General features: G+C 51.2%; 9 non-coding genes across 9 annotated transcripts; all 9 read right to left on the bottom strand.

The window, feature by feature from the left end:
- Positions 1-221: 221 nt before the first annotated feature.
- On the bottom strand, positions 222-315 carry LOC117700812 (small nucleolar RNA SNORD116). Its single transcript, XR_004605573.1, has one exon. It is a non-coding gene; the product is annotated as a small nucleolar RNA SNORD116 (small nucleolar RNA).
- A 1,811-nt stretch (positions 316-2,126) lies between these two features.
- On the bottom strand, positions 2,127-2,220 carry LOC117700820 (small nucleolar RNA SNORD116). The gene has a single exon (XR_004605574.1). It is a non-coding gene; the product is annotated as a small nucleolar RNA SNORD116 (small nucleolar RNA).
- Positions 2,221-4,087: 1,867 nt separating this feature from the next.
- On the bottom strand, positions 4,088-4,181 carry LOC117700828 (small nucleolar RNA SNORD116). Its single transcript, XR_004605576.1, has one exon. It is a non-coding gene; the product is annotated as a small nucleolar RNA SNORD116 (small nucleolar RNA).
- Positions 4,182-5,994: 1,813 nt separating this feature from the next.
- LOC117700842 (small nucleolar RNA SNORD116) lies at positions 5,995-6,088 on the bottom strand. The gene has a single exon (XR_004605577.1). It is a non-coding gene; the product is annotated as a small nucleolar RNA SNORD116 (small nucleolar RNA).
- A 1,831-nt stretch (positions 6,089-7,919) lies between these two features.
- On the bottom strand, positions 7,920-8,014 carry LOC117701197 (small nucleolar RNA SNORD116). The gene has a single exon (XR_004605651.1). It is a non-coding gene; the product is annotated as a small nucleolar RNA SNORD116 (small nucleolar RNA).
- Positions 8,015-9,833: 1,819 nt separating this feature from the next.
- Positions 9,834-9,927, bottom strand: LOC117700850 (small nucleolar RNA SNORD116). The gene has a single exon (XR_004605578.1). It is a non-coding gene; the product is annotated as a small nucleolar RNA SNORD116 (small nucleolar RNA).
- Positions 9,928-11,746: 1,819 nt separating this feature from the next.
- LOC117700858 (small nucleolar RNA SNORD116) lies at positions 11,747-11,840 on the bottom strand. The gene has a single exon (XR_004605579.1). It is a non-coding gene; the product is annotated as a small nucleolar RNA SNORD116 (small nucleolar RNA).
- A 1,832-nt stretch (positions 11,841-13,672) lies between these two features.
- On the bottom strand, positions 13,673-13,766 carry LOC117700865 (small nucleolar RNA SNORD116). The gene has a single exon (XR_004605580.1). It is a non-coding gene; the product is annotated as a small nucleolar RNA SNORD116 (small nucleolar RNA).
- A 1,794-nt stretch (positions 13,767-15,560) lies between these two features.
- Positions 15,561-15,654, bottom strand: LOC117700872 (small nucleolar RNA SNORD116). The gene has a single exon (XR_004605582.1). It is a non-coding gene; the product is annotated as a small nucleolar RNA SNORD116 (small nucleolar RNA).
- Between the last annotated feature and the right edge of the window lie 1,187 nt (positions 15,655-16,841).

A 16,841-nucleotide genomic window follows, 5' to 3' on the forward strand; every position in this document is an offset into this window, starting at 1 on the left:
GACTTTCTACTCAGTCTCTGCCAAGCAATTCCTCAACAACCACTGAAGATGCCACTAGAGCAAAGGGGGCTGCTTTGTTCTAGGCCATGGTTTCTGTCAGAGTAGGCAAAGCACAGGCCCATCTGTAGAGAGTCTGGCTAGAGCCTGAGGAAGGCAAGGCCAATAGAGTGCTTGGCAAGCCTGTGTCTGACGCCCAGAGGACCTGGGTGACCCAAGGTGCCGGACCTCAGTCCCGATGACAGAAGCGGTAGTGAGTTTTCACTCATTTTGTTCAGATTTTCCAAGGAATGTTTGACTGGGAATCATCATAGATCCAAGCACAATGGAGTGCCATGCACAGAGAGGATCTGGGTAGTCTGGAGTGCTCAGGCTTTGGGGAGAGGAAGGAATTGCAAGATATTGCCCATCCATTACCAGGGAAGAATGGGCCTAAGCCCCAAACCTGGGAGCACCAGGAGGCCCTGAGCCTGCTGCATGTCCCGAATGGACAGGATGCAGGGATGGCAGCTCCTCCCAGCTCCACCAAGACCTGAGCACCTTGAGTCCTCGGGCCATTTCTGAGTTCCTTACCTTTGATCTCTGGCGCTCTCAGGACTTTCAGGAAGACCAAACCAGGTCACTGGAGCTTCATTCAGCCACTGTCAAACCGCATCCTATGTGGTGGGGCCATTTCCCCTCAAGGAAGTCACCCATGGCCCATGCTGGACAATGTATGCGACCCTGGGAAGACAGCAGAGAGCACATGCCGCCATTACGCTGGGACCCATGCAAACCAGGATGGATGATGGGCTTGCTGTTTCTTTTGGCATGGTCAGACCACACAGGCGCCCTCAACACTCCTGCTCTTGCCAACCTCTGGGCCCTGCCCTTCCACATCAGGGATGCTTTTCCTCTCAAGCCTTGCCTGGAGACAAAACATGCCCTTTGCTCTCAAGTGCTTCCTGGGCACTCCCCTAACTCCATGGCCTTCAGGATGATATCTGAGCTGCTCTAGAGGGACACAGCACATGCCAGGAGCTCCAACACATCAACCTTCTCCACCAGCGCCCAGCACAACCTTGCCAAAAGAATGAGGGTACTTCTCAATCAAATATGGCAGAACAAAAATAAAACTGATAAGAACAATCTCAGGTCCTCTTGCCTAATGCAAAGGAGAATGAGGTGGAAGCTCTGGTCAACATCACCAGCAAAACCCTGTGTCTCTAAGTATCTCTGCACACCACTTGTGCATCTTCCACCATGGCTACAAAGCTACATGCTTCCATACTACAGGGTCCTAGCATGAGACAGAATTTGACCTCCTCTTAAGGTTCTGATAACCAGCATAGGAGTAGCAGGCTTACTTTGTCCATAAGCACCACCAGATTTGTTTTGTCTCTCTGTATCGCGATCTCTGTCTCTCGGTCTCTTTCTTCTTCTCTAACTTTCTCTCTGTCTCTACCTTTGTTTCTGTCTCTTTCTCTCTCCTTCTCCCTCTTCCTCTCTCTCTCTCTCTCTCTCTCTCTCTCTCTCTCTCTCTCTCTTTCTCTCTTTCTCTCTCTGTCTGTCTCTCTCTTCTCTATGTCTGTTTTTCCTCAACTCTATCTCAGACTTTGGTCTTTCCCTTCCTCTATCAAACTCTGTTCTCTTTCCAAGCCAATGGCCCAGGAATCCAGCTTGCTGCATGAGACACAGAGTCTTCTTGGTAACCACCTTATTACATTACTGTCATACAGTCCCTGAGACATGCTAAGGCATCTGGCCACATTGGACCTGCAGCCAGCTTTCCATAGTCACTCTGTGGAGCAACACAGCAGGGTTGTTCATGTCAAAGCATCCCAGTGGCTTTGGTGCCACTGCTCATCCTACTTGTGCCTCACAGTCTACTCTGCACTTGGGCTGCAGGCCACACCTTGGAGCTGGCAGGACTTTCTACTCAGTCTCTGCCAAGCAATTCCTCAACAACCACTGAAGATGCCACTAGAGCAAAGGGGGCTGCTTTGTTCTAGGCCATGGTTTCTGTCAGAGTAGGCAAAGCACAGGCCCATCTGTAGAGAGTCTGGCTAGAGCCTGAGGAAGGCAAGGCCAATAGAGTGCTTGGCAAGCCTGTGTCTGACGCCCAGAGGACCTGGGTGACCCAAGGTGCCGGACCTCAGTCCCGATGACAGAAGCGGTAGTGAGTTTTCACTCATTTTGTTCAGATTTTCCAAGGAATGTTTGACTGGGAATCATCATAGATCCAAGCACGATGGAGTGCCATGCACAGAGAGGATCTGGGTAGTCTGGAGTGCTCAGGCTTTGGGGAGAGCAAGGAATTGCAAGATATTGCCCATCCATTACCAGGGAAGAATGGGCCTAAGCCCCAAACCTGGGAGCACCAGGAGGCCCTGAGCCTGCTGCATGTCCCGAATGGACAGGATGCAGGGATGGCAGCTCCTCCCAGCTCCACCAAGACCTGAGCACCTTGAGTCCTCGGGCCATTTCTGAGTTCCTTACCTTTGACCTCTGGCGCTCTCAGGACTTTCAGGAAGACCAAACCAGGTCACTGGAGCTTCATTCAGCCACTGTCAAACCGCATCCTATGTGGTGGGGCCATTTCCCCTCAAGGAAGTCACCCATGGCCCATGCTGGACAATGTATGCGACCCTGGGAAGACAGCAGAGAGCACATGCCGCCATTACACTGGGACCCATGCAAACCAGGATGGATGATGGGCTTGCTGTTTCTTTTGGCATGGTCAGACCACACAGGCGCCCTCAACACTCCTGCTCTTGCCAACCTCTGGGCCCTGCCCTTCCACATCAGGGATGCTTTTCCTCTCAAGCCTTGCCTGGAGACAAAACATGCCCTTTGCTATCAAGTGCTTCCTGGGCACTCCCCTAACTCCATGGCCTTCAGGATGATATCTGAGCTGCTCTAGAGGGACACAGCACATGCCAGGAGCTCCAACACATCAACCTTCTCCACCAGCGCCCAGCACAACCTTGCCAAAAGAATGAGGGTACTTCTCAATCAAATATGGCAGAACAAAAATAAAACTGATAAGAACAATCTCAGGTCCTCTTGCCTAATGCAAAGGAGAATGAGGTGGAAGCTCTGGCCAACATCACCAGCAAAACCCTGTGTCTCTAAGTATCTCTGCACACCACTTGAGCATCTTCCACCATGGCTACAAAGCTACATGCTTCCATACTACAGGGTCCTAGCATGAGACAGAATTTGACCTCCTCTTAAGGTTCTGATAACCAGCATAGGAGTAGCAGGCTTACTTTGTCCATAAGCACCACCAGATTTGTTTTGTCTCTCTGTATCGGGATCTCTGTCTCTCAGTCTCTTTCTTCTTCTCTAACTTTCTCTCTGTCTCTACCTTTGTTTCTCTCTCTTTCTCTCTCCTTCTCCCTCTTCCACTATCTCCCTCCTCTCTCTCTCTCTCTCTCTCTCTCTCTCTCTGTCTCTCTCTCTCTCTCTTTCTCTCTCTATCTCTCTCTCTCTCTCTTCTCTATGTCTGTTTTTCCCCAACTCTATCTCAGACTTTGGCCTTTCCCTTCCCCTATCAAACTCTGTTCTCTTTCCAAGCCACTGGCCCAGGAATCCAGCTTGCTGCATGAGACACAGAGTCTTCTTGGTAACCACCTGATTACATTACTGTCATACAGTCCCTGAGACATGCTAAGGCATCTGGCCACATTGGACCTGCAGCCAGCTTTCCATAGTCACTCTGTGGAGCAACACAGCAGGGTTGTTCATGTCAAAGCATCTGGGTAGCCTGAACACACTTGCATGCATTCCAGTGTACAACCCAGTGGCTTTGGTGCCACTGCTCATCCTACTTGTGCCTCACAGTCTACTCTGCACTTGGGCTGCAGGCCACACCTTGGAGCTGGCAGGACTTTCTACTCAGTCTCTGCCAAGCCATTCCTCAACAACCACTGAAGATGCCACTAGAGCAAAGGGGGCTGCTTTGTTCTAGGCCATGGTTTCTGTCAGAGTAGGCAAAGCACAGGCCCATCTGTAGAGAGTCTGGCTAGAGCCTGAGGAAGGCAAGGCCAATAGAGTGCTTGGCAAGCCTGTGTCTGACGCCCAGAGGACCTGGGTGACCCAAGGTGCCGGACCTCAGTCCCGATGACAGAAGCGGTAGTGAGTTTTCACTCATTTTGTTCAGATTTTCCAAGGAATGTTTGACTGGGAATCATCATAGATCCAAGCACGATGGAGTGCCATGCACAGAGAGGATCTGGGTAGTCTGGAGTGCTCAGGCTTTGGGGAGAGCAAGGAATGGCAAGATATTGCCCATCCATTACCAGGGAAGAATGGGCCTAAGCCCCAAACCTGGGAGCACCAGGAGGCCCTGAGCCTGCTGCATGTCCCGAATGGACAGGATGCAGGGATGGCAGCTCCTCCCAGCTCCACCAAGACCTGAGCACCTTGAGTCCTCGGGCCATTTCTGAGTTCCTTACCTTTGACCTCTGGCGCTCTCAGGACTTTCAGGAAGACCAAACCAGGTCACTGGAGCTTCATTCAGCCACTGTCAAACCGCATCCTATGTGGTGGGGCCATTTCCCCTCAAGGAAGTCACCCATGGCCCATGCTGGACAATGTATGCGACCCTGGGAAGACAGCAGAGAGCACATGCCGCCATTACACTGGGACCCATGCAAACCAGGATGGATGATGGGCTTGCTGTTTCTTTTGGCATGGTCAGACCACACAGGCGCCCTCAACACTCCTGCTCTTGCCAACCTCTGGGCCCTGCCCTTCCACATCAGGGATGCTTTTCCTCTCAAGCCTTGCCTGGAGACAAAACATGCCCTTTGCTATCAAGTGCTTCCTGGGCACTCCCCTAACTCCATGGCCTTCAGGATGATATCTGAGCTGCTCTAGAGGGACACAGCACATGCCAGGAGCTCCAACACATCAACCTTCTCCACCAGCGCCCAGCACAACCTTGCCAAAAGAATGAGGGTACTTCTCAATCAAATATGGCAGAACAAAAATAAAACGGATAAGAACAATCTCAGGTCCTCTTGCCTAATGCAAAGGAGAATGAGGTGGAAGCTCTGGCCAACATCACCAGCAAAACCCTGTGTCTCTAAGTATCTCTGCACACCACTTGAGCATCTTCCACCATGGCTACAAAGCTACATGCTTCCATACTACAGGGTCCTAGCATGAGACAGAATTTGACCTCCTCTGAAGGTTCTGATAACCAGCATAGGAGTAGCAGGCTTACTTTGTCCATAAGCACCACCAGATTTGTTTTGTCTCTCTGTATCGGGATCTCTGTCTCTCAGTCTCTTTCTTCTTCTTCTCTAACTTTCTCTCTGTCTCTACCTTTGTTTCTCTCTCTTTCTCTCTCCTTCTCCCTCTTCCTCTCTCTCTCTCTCTCTCTCTCTCTCTCTCTCTCTCTCTCTCTCTCTCTCTCTCTCTCTCTCTGTCTCTCTCTTCTCTATGTCTGTTTTTCCCCAACTCTATCTCAGACTTTGGCCTTTCCCTTCCCCTATCAAACTCTGTTCTCTTTCCAAGCCACTGGCCCAGGAATCCAGCTTGCTGCATGAGACACAGAGTCTTCTTGGTAACCACCTGATTACATTACTGTCATACAGTCCCTGAGACATGCTAAGGCATCTGGCCACATTGGACCTGCAGCCAGCTTTCCATAGTCACTCTGTGGAGCAACACAGCAGGGTTGTTCATGTCAAAGCATCTGGGTAGCCTGAACACACTTGCATGCATCTACTTCTGCCTCACAGTCTACTCTGCACTTGGGCTGCAGGCCACACCTTGGAGCTGGCAGGACTTTCTACTCAGTCTCTGCCAAGCCATTCCTCAACAACCACTGAAGATGCCACTAGAGCAAAGGGGGCTGCTTTGTTCTAGGCCATGGTTTCTGTCAGAGTAGGCAAAGCACAGGCCCATCTGTAGAGAGTCTGGCTAGAGCCTGAGGAAGGCAAGGCCAATAGAGTGCTTGGCAAGCCTGTGTCTGACGCCCAGAGGACCTGGGTGACCCAAGGTGCCGGACCTCAGTCCCGATGACAGAAGCGGTAGTGAGTTTTCACTCATTTTGTTCAGATTTTCCAAGGAATGTTTGACTGGGAATCATCATAGATCCAAGCACGATGGAGTGCCATGCACAGAGAGGATCTGGGTAGTCTGGAGTGCTCAGGCTTTGGGGAGAGCAAGGAATTGCAAGATATTGCCCATCCATTACCAGGGAAGAATGGGCCTAAGCCCCAAACCTGGGAGCACCAGGAGGCCCTGAGCCTGCTGCATGTCCCGAATGGATCAGGATGCAGGGATGGCAGCTCCTCCCAGCTCCACCAAGACCTGAGCACCTTGAGTCCTCGGGCCATTTTCTGAGTTCCTTACCTTTGACCTCTGGCGCTCTCAGGACTTTCAGGAAGACCAAACCAGGTCACTGGAGCTTCATTCAGCCACTGTCAAACCGCATCCTATGTGGTGGGGGCCATTTCCCCTCAAGGAAGTCACCCATGGCCCATGCTGGACAATGTATGCGACCCTGGGAAGACAGCAGAGAGCACATGCCGCCATTACACTGGGACCCATGCAAACCAGGATGGATGATGGGCTTGCTGTTTCTTTTGGCATGGTCAGACCACACAGGCGCCCTCAACACTCCTGCTCTTGCCAACCTCCTGGCCCTGCCCTTCCACATCAGGGATGCTTTTCCTCTCAAGCCTTGCCTGGAGACAAAACATGCCCTTTGCTATCAAGTGCTTCCTGGGCACTCCCCTAACTCCATGGCCTTCAGGATGATATCTGAGCTGCTCTAGAGGGACACAGCACATGCCAGGAGCTCCAACACATCAACCTTCTCCACCAGCGCCCAGCACAACCTTGCCAAAAGAATGAGGGTACTTCTCAATCAATATGGCAGAACAAAAATAAAACGGATAAGAACAATCTCAGGTCCTCTTGCCTAATGCAAAGGAGAATGAGGTGGAACCTCTGGCCAACATCACCAGCAAAACCCTGTGTCTCTAAGTATCTCTGCACACCACTTGAGCATCTTCCATCATGGCTACAAAGCTACATGCTTCCATACTACAGGGTCCTAGCATGAGACAGAATTTGACCTCCTCTGAAGGTTCTGATAACCAGCATAGGAGTAGCAGGCTTACTTTTTCCATAAGCACCACCAGATTTGTTTTGTCTCTCTGTATCGGGATCTCTGTCTCTCAGTCTCTTTCCTTCTTCTTCTCTAACTTTCTCTCTGTCTCTTACCTTTGTTTCTCTCTTCTTTCTCTCTCCTTCTCCCTCTTCCACTATCTCCCTCCTCTCTCTCTCTCTCTCTCTCATCTCTCTCTCTCCGTCTCTCTCTCATCTCTCTCTCTCTCTGTCTCTCTCTTCTCTATGTCTGTTTTTCCCCAACTCTATCTCAGACTTTGGCCTTTCCCTTCCCCTATCAAACTCTGTTCTCTTTCCAAGCCACTGGCCCAGGAATCCAGCTTGCTGCATGAGACACAGAGTCTTCTTGGTAACCACCTGATTACATTACTGTCATACAGTCCCTGAGACATGCTAAGGCATCTGGCCACATTGGACCTGCAGCCAGCTTTCCATAGTCACTCTGTGGAGCAACACAGCAGGGTTGTTCATGTCAAAGCATCTGGGTAGCCTGAACACACTTGCATGCATCTACTTCTGCCTCACAGTCCTACTCTGCACTTGGGCTGCAGGCCACACCTTGGAGCTGGCAGGACTTTCTACTCAGTCTCTGCCAAGCCATTCCTCAACAAGCCACTGAAGATGCCACTAGAGCAAAGGGGGCTGCTTTGTTCTAGGCCATGGTTTCTGTCAGAGTAGGCAAAGCACAGGCCCATCTGTAGAGAGTCTGGCTAGAGCCTGAGGAAGGCAAGGCCAATAGAGTGCTTGGCAAGCCTGTGTCTGACGCCCAGAGGACCTGGGTGACCCAAGGTGCCGGACCTCAGTCCCGATGACAGAAGCGGTAGTGAGTTTTCACATCATTTTGTTCAGATTTTCCAAGGAATGTTTGACTGGGAATCATCATAGATCCAAGCACGATGGAGTGCCATGCACAGAGAGGATCTGGGTAGTCTGGAGTGCTCAGGCTTTGGGGAGAGCAAGGAATTGCAAGATATTGCCCATTCATTACCAGGGAAGAATGGGCCTAAGCCCAAACCTGGGAGCACCAGGAGGCCCTGAGCCTGCTGCATGTCCCGAATGGATAGGATGCAGGGATGGCAGCTCCTCCCAGCTCCACCAAGACCTGAGCACCTTGAGTCCTCGGGCCATTTCTGAGTTCCTTACCTTTGACCTCTGCGCTCTCAGGACTTTCAGGAAGACCAAACAGGTCACTGGAGCTTCATTCAGCCACTGTCAAAACCGCATCCTATGTGGTGGGGCCATTTCCCCTCAAGGAAGTCACCCATGGCCCATGCTGGACAATGTATGCGACCCTGGGAAGACAGCAGAGAGCACATGCCGCCATTACACTGGGACCCATGCAAACCAGGATGGATGATGGGCTTGCTGTTTCTTTTGGCATGGTCAGACCACACAGGCGCCCTCAACACTCCTGCTCTTGCCAACCTCTGGGCCCTGCCCTTCCACATCAGGATGCTTTTCCTCTCAAGCCTTGCCTGGAGACAAAACATGCCCTTTGCTATCAAGTGCTTCCTGGGCACTCCCCTAACTCCATGGCCTTCAGGATGATATCTGAGCTGCTCTAGAGGGACACAGCACATGCCAGGAGCTCCAACACATCACCCCTTCTCCACCAGCGCCCAGCACAACCTTGCCAAAAGAATGAGGGTACTTCTCAATCAAATATGGCAGAACAAAAATAAAACGCATAAGAACAATCTCAGGTCCTCTTGCCTAATGCAAAGGAGAATGAGGTGGAAGCTCTGGCCAACATCACCAGCAAAACCCTGTGCCCTCTAAGTATCTCTGCACACCACTTGAGCATCTTCCACCATGGCTACAAAGCTACATGCTTCCATACTACAGGGTCCTAGCATGAGACAGAATTTGACCTCCTCTGAAGGTTCTGATAACCAGCATAGGAGTAGCAGGCTTACTTTGTCCATAAGCACCACCAGATTTGTTTTGTCTCTCTGTATCGGGATCTCTGTCTCTCAGTCTCTTTCTTCTTCTTCTCTAACTTTCTCTCTGTCTCTACCTTTGTTTCTCTCTCTTTCTCTCTCCTTCTCCCTCTTCCACTATCTCCCTCCTCTCTCTCTCTCTCTCTCTCTCTCTCTCTCTCTCTCTCTCTCTCTCTCTCTCTCTCTGTCTCTCTCTTCTCTATGTCTGTTTTTCCCCAACTCTATCTCAGACTTTGGCCTTTCCCTTCCCCTATCAAACTCTGTTCTCTTCCAAGCCACTGGCCCAGGAATCCAGCTTGCTGCATGAGACACAGAGTCTTCTTGGTAACCACCTGATTACATTACTGTCATACAGTCCCTGAGACATGCTAAGGCATCTGGCCACATTGGACCTGCAGCCAGCTTTCCATAGTCACTCTGTGGAGCAACACAGCAGGGGTTGTTCATGTCAAAGCATCTGGGTAGCCTGAACACACTTGCATGCATCTACTTCTGCCTCACAGTCTACTCTGCACTTGGGCTGCAGGCCACACCTTGGAGCTGGCAGGACTTTCTACTCAGTCTCTGCCAAGCCATTCCTCAACAGCCACTGAAGATGCCACTAGAGCAAAGGGGCTTGCTTTGTTCTAGGCCATGGTTTCTGTCAGAGTAGGCAAAGCACAGGCCCATCTGTAGAGAGTCTGGCTAGAGCCTGAGGAAGGCAAGGCCAATAGAGTGCTTGGCAAGCCTGTGTCTGACGCCCAGAGGACCTGGGTGACCCAAGGTGCCGGACCTCAGTCCCGATGACAGAAGCGGTAGTGAGTTTTCACTCATTTTGTTCAGATTTTCCAAGGAATGTTTGACTGGGAATCATCATAGATCCAAGCACGATGGAGTGCCATGCACAGAGAGGATCTGGGTAGTCTGGAGTGCTCAGGCTTTGGGGAGAGCAAGGAATTGCAAGATATTGCCCATCCATTACCAGGGAAGAATGGGCCTAAGCCCCAAACCTGGGAGCACCAGGAGGCCCTGAGCCTGCTGCATGTCCCGAATGGATAGGATGCAGGGATGGCAGCTCCTCCCAGCTCCACCAAGACCTGAGCACCTTGAGTCCTCGGGCCATTTCTGAGTTCCTTACCTTTGACCTCTGGCGCTCTCAGGACTTCAGGAAGACCAAACCAGGTCACTGGAGCTTCATTCAGCCACTGTCAAACCGCATCCTATGTGGTGGGGCCATTTCCCCTCAAGGAAGTCACCCATGGCCCATGCTGGACAATGTATGCGACCCTGGGAAGACAGCAGAGAGCACATGCCGCCATTACACTGGGACCCATGCAAACCAGGATGGATGATGGGCTTGCTGTTTTCTTTTGGCATGGTCAGACCACACAGGCGCCCTCAACACTCCTGCTCTTGCCAACCTCTGGGCCCTGCCCTTCCACATCAGGGATGCTTTTCCTCTCAAGCCTTGCCTGGAGACAAAACATGCCCTTTGCTATCAAGTGCTTCCTGGGCACTCCCCTAACTCCATGGCCTTCAGGATGATATCTGAGCTGCTCTAGAGGGACACAGCACATGCCAGGAGCTCCAACACATCAACCTTCTCCACCAGCGCCCAGCACAACCTTGCCAAAAGAATGAGGGTACTTCTCAATCAAATATGGCAGAACAAAATTAAAACGGATAAGAACAATCTCAGGTCCTCTTGCCTAATGCAAAGGAGAATGAGGTGGAAGCTCTGGCCAACATCACCAGCAAAACCCTGTGTCTCTAAGTATCTCTGCACACCACTTGAGCATCTTCCACCATGGCTACAAAGCTACATGCTTCCATACTACAGGGTCCTAGCATGAGACAGAATTTGACCTCCTCTGAAGGTTCTGATAACCAGCATAGGAGTAGCAGGCTTACTTTGTCCATAAGCACCACCAGATTTGTTTTGTCTCTCTGTATCGGGATCTCTGTCTCTCAGTCTCTTTCTTCTTCTTCTCTAACTTTCTCTCTGTCTCTACCTTTGTTTCTCTCTCTTTCTCTCTCCTTCTCCCTCTTCCACTATCTCCCTCCTCTCTCTCTCTCTCTCTCTCTCTCTCTCTCTCTCTCTCTCTCTCTCTCTCTCTCTGTCTCTCTCTTCTCTATGTCTGTTTTTCCCCAACTCTATCTCAGACTTTGGCCTTTCCCTTCCCCTATCAAACTCTGTTCTCTTTCCAAGCCACTGGCCCAGGAATCCAGCTTGCTGCAGGAGACACAGAGTCTTCTTGGTAACCACCTGATTACATTACTGTCATACAGTCCCTGAGACATGCTAAGGCATCTGGCCACATTGGACCTGCAGCCAGCTTTCCATAGTCACTCTGTGGAGCAACACAGCAGGGTTGTTCATGTCAAAGCATCTGGGTAGCCTGAACACACTTGCATGCATCTACTTCTGCCTCACAGTCTACTCTGCACTTGGGCTGCAGGCCACACCTTGGAGCTGGCAGGACTTTCTACTCAGTCTCTGCCAAGCCATTCCTCAACAAGCCACTGAAGATGCCACTAGAGCAAAGGGGCTGCTTTGTTCTAGGCCATGGTTTCTGTCAGAGTAGGCAAAGCACAGGGCCCATCTGTAGAGAGTCTGGCTAGAGCCTGAGGAAGGCAAGGCCAATAGAGTGCTTGGCAAGCCTGTGTCTGACGCCCAGAGGACCTGGGTGACCCAAGGTGCCGGACCTCAGTCCCGATGACAGAAGCGGTAGTGAGTTTTCACTCATTTTGTTCAGATTTTCCAAGGAATGTTTGACTGGGAATCATCATAGATCCAAGCACGATGGAGTGCCATGCACAGAGAGGATCTGGGTAGTCTGGAGTGCTCAGGCTTTGGGGAGAGCAAGGAATTGCAAGATATTGCCCATCCATTACCAGGGAAGAATGGGCCTAAGCCCCAAACCTGGGAGCACCAGGAGGCCCTGAGCCTGCTGCATGTCCCGAATGGACAGGATGCAGGGATGGCAGCTCCTCCCAGCTCCACCAAGACCTGAGCACCTTGAGTCCTCGGGCCATTTCTGAGTTCCTTACCTTTGACCTCTGGCGCTCTCAGGACTTTCAGGAAGACCAAACCAGGTCACTGGAGCTTCATTCAGCCACTGTCAAACCGCATCCTATGTGGTGGGGCCATTTCCCCTCAAGGAAGTCACCCATGGCCCATGCTGGACAATGTATGCGACCCTGGGAAGACAGCAGAGAGCACATGCCGCCATTACACTGGGACCCATGCAAAACCAGGATGGATGATGGGCTTGCTGTTTCTTTTGGCATGGTCAGACCACACAGGCGCCCTCAACACTCCTGCTCTTGCCAACCTCTGGGCCCTGCCCTTCCACATCAGGGATGCTTTTCCTCTCAAGCCTTGCCTGGAGACAAAACATGCCCTTTGCTATCAAGTGCTTCCTGGGCACTCCCCTAACTCCATGCCTTCAGGATGATATCTGAGCTGCTCTAGAGGGACACAGCACATGCCAGGAGCTCCAACACATCAACCTTCTCCACCAGCGCCCAGCACAACCTTGCCAAAAGAATGAGGGTACTTCTCAATCAAATATGGCAGAACAAAAATAAAACGCATAAGAACAATCTCAGGTCCTCTTGCCTAATGCAAAGGAGAATGAGGTGGAACCTCTGGCCAACATCACCAGCAAAACCCTGTGTCTCTAAGTATCTCTGCACACCACTTGAGCATCTTCCACCATGGCTACAAAGCTACATGCTTCCATACTACAGGGTCCTAGCATGAGACAGAATTTGACCTCCTCTGAAGGTTCTGATAACCAGCATAGGAGTAGCAGGCTTACTTTGTCCATAAGCACCACCAGATTTGTTTTGTCTCTCTGTATCGGGATCTCTGTCTCTCAGGTCTCTTTCTTCTTCTTCTCTAACTTTCTCTCTGTCTCTACCTTTGTTTCTCTCTCTTTCTCTCTCCTTCTCCCTCTTCCACTATCTCCCTCCTCTCTCTCTCTCTCTCTCTCTCATCTCTCGTCTCTCTCTCTCTCTCTCTCTCTCTCTCTCTCTCTCTGTCTCTCTCCTTCTCTATGTCTGTTTTTTCCCCAACTCTATCTCAGACTTTGGCCTTTCCCTTCCCCTATCAACTCTGTTCTCTTTCCAGCCACTGGCCCAGGAATCCAGCTTGCTGCAGGAGACACAGAGTCTTCTTGGTAACCACCTGATTACATTACTGTCATACAGTCCCTGAGACATGCTAAGGCATCTGGCCACATTGGACCTGCAGCCAGCTTTCCATAGTCACTCTGTGGAGCAACACAGCAGGTTGTTCATGTCAAAGCATCTGGGTAGCCTGAACACACTTGCATGCATCTACTTCTGCCTCACAGTCTACTCTGCACTTGGGCTGCAGGCCACACCTTGGAGCTGGCAGGACTTTCTACTCAGTCTCTGCCAAGCCATTCCTCAACAGCCACTGAAGATGCCACTAGAGCAAAGGGGGCTTGCTTTGTTCTAGGCCATGGTTTTCTGTCAGAGTAGGCAAAGCACAGGCCCATCTGTAGAGAGTCTGGCTAGAGCCTGAGGAAGGCAAGGCCAATAGAGTGCTTGGCAAGCCTGTGTCTGACGCCCAGAGGACCTGGGTGACCCAAGGTGCCGGACCTCAGTCCCGATGACAGAAGCGGTAGTGAGTTTTCACTCATTTTGTTCAGATTTTCCAAGGAATGTTTGACTGGGAATCATCATAGATCCAAGCACGATGGAGTGCCATGCACAGAGAGGATCTGGGTAGTCTGGAGTGCTCAGGCTTTGGGGAGAGCAAGGAATTGCAAGATATTGCCCATCCATTACCAGGGAAGAATGGGCCTAAGCCCCAAACCTGGGAGCACCAGGAGGCCCTGAGCCTGCTGCATGTCCCGAATGGACAGGATGCAGGGATGGCAGCTCCTCCCAGCTCCACCAAGACCTGAGCACCTTGAGTCCTCGGGCCATTTCTGAGTTCCTTACCTTTGACCTCTGGCGCTCTCAGGACTTTCAGGAAGACCAAACCAGGTCACTGGAGCTTCATTCAGCCACTGTCAAACCGCATCCTATGTGGTGGGGCCATTTCCCCTCAAGGAAGTCACCCATGGCCCATGCTGGACAATGTATGCGACCCTGGGAAGACAGCAGAGAGCACATGCCGCCATTACACTGGGACCCATGCAAACCAGGATGGATGATGGGCTTGCTGTTTCTTTTGGCATGGTCAGACCACACAGGCGCCCTCAACACTCCTGCTCTTGCCAACCTCTGGGCCCTGCCCTTCCACATCAGGGATGCTTTTCCTCTCAAGCCTTGCCTGGAGACAAAACATGCCCTTTGCTATCAAGTGCTTCCTGGGCACTCCCCTAACTCCATGGCCTTCAGGATGATATCTGAGCTGCTCTAGAGGGACACAGCACATGCCAGGAGCTCCAACACATCAACCTTCTCCACCAGCGCCCAGCACAACCTTGCCAAAAGAATGAGGGTACTTCTCAATCAAATATGGCAGAAACAAAAATAAAACGGATAAGAACAATCTCAGGTCCTCTTGCCTAATGCAAAGGAGAATGAGGTGGAACCTCTGGCCAACATCACCAGCAAAACCCTGTGTCTCTAAGTATCTCTGCACACCACTTGAGCATCTTCCATCCATGGCTACAAAGCTACATGCTTCCATACTACAGGGTCCTAGCATGAGACAGAATTTGACCTCCTCTGAAGGTTCTGATAACCAGCATAGGAGTAGCAGGCTTACTTTGTCCATAAGCACCACCAGATTTGTTTTGTCTCTCTGTATCGGGATCTCTGTCTCTCAGTCTCTTTCTTCTTCTTCTCTAAATTTCTCTCTGTCTCTACCTTTGTTTCTCTCTCTTTCTCTCTCCTTCTCCCTCTTCCACTATCTCCCTCCCCTCTCTCTCTCTCTCTCTCTCTCTCTCTGTCTCTCTCTTCTCTATGTCTGTTTTTCCCCAACTCTATCTCAGACTTTGGCCTTTCCCTTCCCCTATCAAACTCTGTTCTCTTTCCAAGCCACTGGCCCAGGAATCCAGCTTGCTGCAGGAGACACAGAGTCTTCTTGGTAACCACCTGATTACATTACTGTCATACAGTCCCTGAGACATGCTAAGGCATCTGGCCACATTGGACCTGCAGCCAGCTTTCCATAGTCACTCTGTGGAGCAACACAGCAGGGTTGTTCATGTCAAAGCATCTGGGTAGCCTGAACACACTTGCATGCATCTACTTCTGCCTCACAGTCTACTCTGCACTTGGGCTGCAGGCCACACCTTGGAGCTGGCAGGACTTTCTACTCAGTCTCTGCCAAGCCATTCCTCAACAGCCACTGAAGATGCCACTAGAGCAAAGGGGGCTGCTTTGTTCTAGGCCATGGTTTCTGTCAGAGTAGGCAAAGCACAGGCCCATCTGTAGAGAGTCTGGCTAGAGCCTGAGGAAGGCAAGGCCAATAGAGTGCTTGGCAAGCCTGTGTCTGACGCCCAGAGGACCTGGGTGACCCAAGGTGCCGGACCTCAGTCCCGATGACAGAAGCGGTAGTGAGTTTTCACTCATTTTGTTCAGATTTTCCAAGGAATGTTTGACTGGGAATCATCATAGATCCAAGCACGATGGAGTGCCATGCACAGAGAGGATCTGGGTAGTCTGGAGTGCTCAGGCTTTGGGGAGAGCAAGGAATTGCAAGATATTGCCCATCCATTACCAGGGAAGAATGGGCCTAAGCCCCAAACCTGGGAGCACCAGGAGGCCCTGAGCCTGCTGCATGTCCCGAATGGACAGGATGCAGGGATGGCAGCTCCTCCCAGCTCCACCAAGACCTGAGCACCTTGAGTCCTCGGGCCATTTCTGAGTTCCTTACCTTTGACCTCTGGCGCTCTCAGGACTTTCAGGAAGACCAAACCAGGTCACTGGAGCTTCATTCAGCCACTGTCAACCGCATCCTATGTGGTGGGGCCATTTCCCCTCAAGGAAGTCACCCATGGCCCATGCTGGACAATGTATGCGACCCTGGGAAGACAGCAGAGAGCACATGCCGCCATTACACTGGGACCCATGCAAACCAGATGGATGATGGGCTTGCTGTTTCTTTTGGCATGGTCAGACCACACAGGCGCCCTCAACACTCCTGCTCTTGCCAACCTCTGGGCCCTGCCCTTCCACATCAGGGATGCTTTTCCTCTCAAGCCTTGCCTGGAGACAAAACATGCCCTTTGCTATCAAGTGCTTCCTGGGCACTCCCCTAACTCCATGGCCTTCAGGATGATATCTGAGCTGCTCTAGAGGGACACAGCACATGCCAGGAGCTCCAACACATCAACCTTCTCCACCAGCGCCCAGCACAACCTTGCCAAAAGAATGAGGGTACTTCTCAATCAAATATGGCAGAACAAAAATAAAACGGATAAGAACAATCTCAGGTCCTCTTGCCTAATGCAAAGGAGAATGAGGTGGAAGCTCTGGCCAACATCACCAGCAAAACCCTGTGTCTCTAAGTATCTCTGCACACCACTTGAGCATCTTCCACCATGGCTACAAAGCTACATGCTTCCATACTACAGGGTCCTAGCATGAGACAGAATTTGACCTCCTCTGAAGGTTCCTGATAACCAGCATAGGAGTAGCAGGCTTACTTTGTCCATAAGCACCACCAGATTTGTTTTGTCTCTCTGTATCGGATCTCTGTCTCTCAGTCTCTTTCTTCTTCTTCTCTAACTTTCTCTCTGTCTCTACCTTTGTTTCTCTCTCTTTCTCTCTCCTTCTCCCTCTTCCACTATCTCCCTCCTCTCTCTC

This window comes from Arvicanthis niloticus, chromosome 1 (assembly GCF_011762505.2).
Source record: "Arvicanthis niloticus isolate mArvNil1 chromosome 1, mArvNil1.pat.X, whole genome shotgun sequence".
Taxonomy (NCBI): Eukaryota; Metazoa; Chordata; class Mammalia; order Rodentia; family Muridae; genus Arvicanthis; species Arvicanthis niloticus.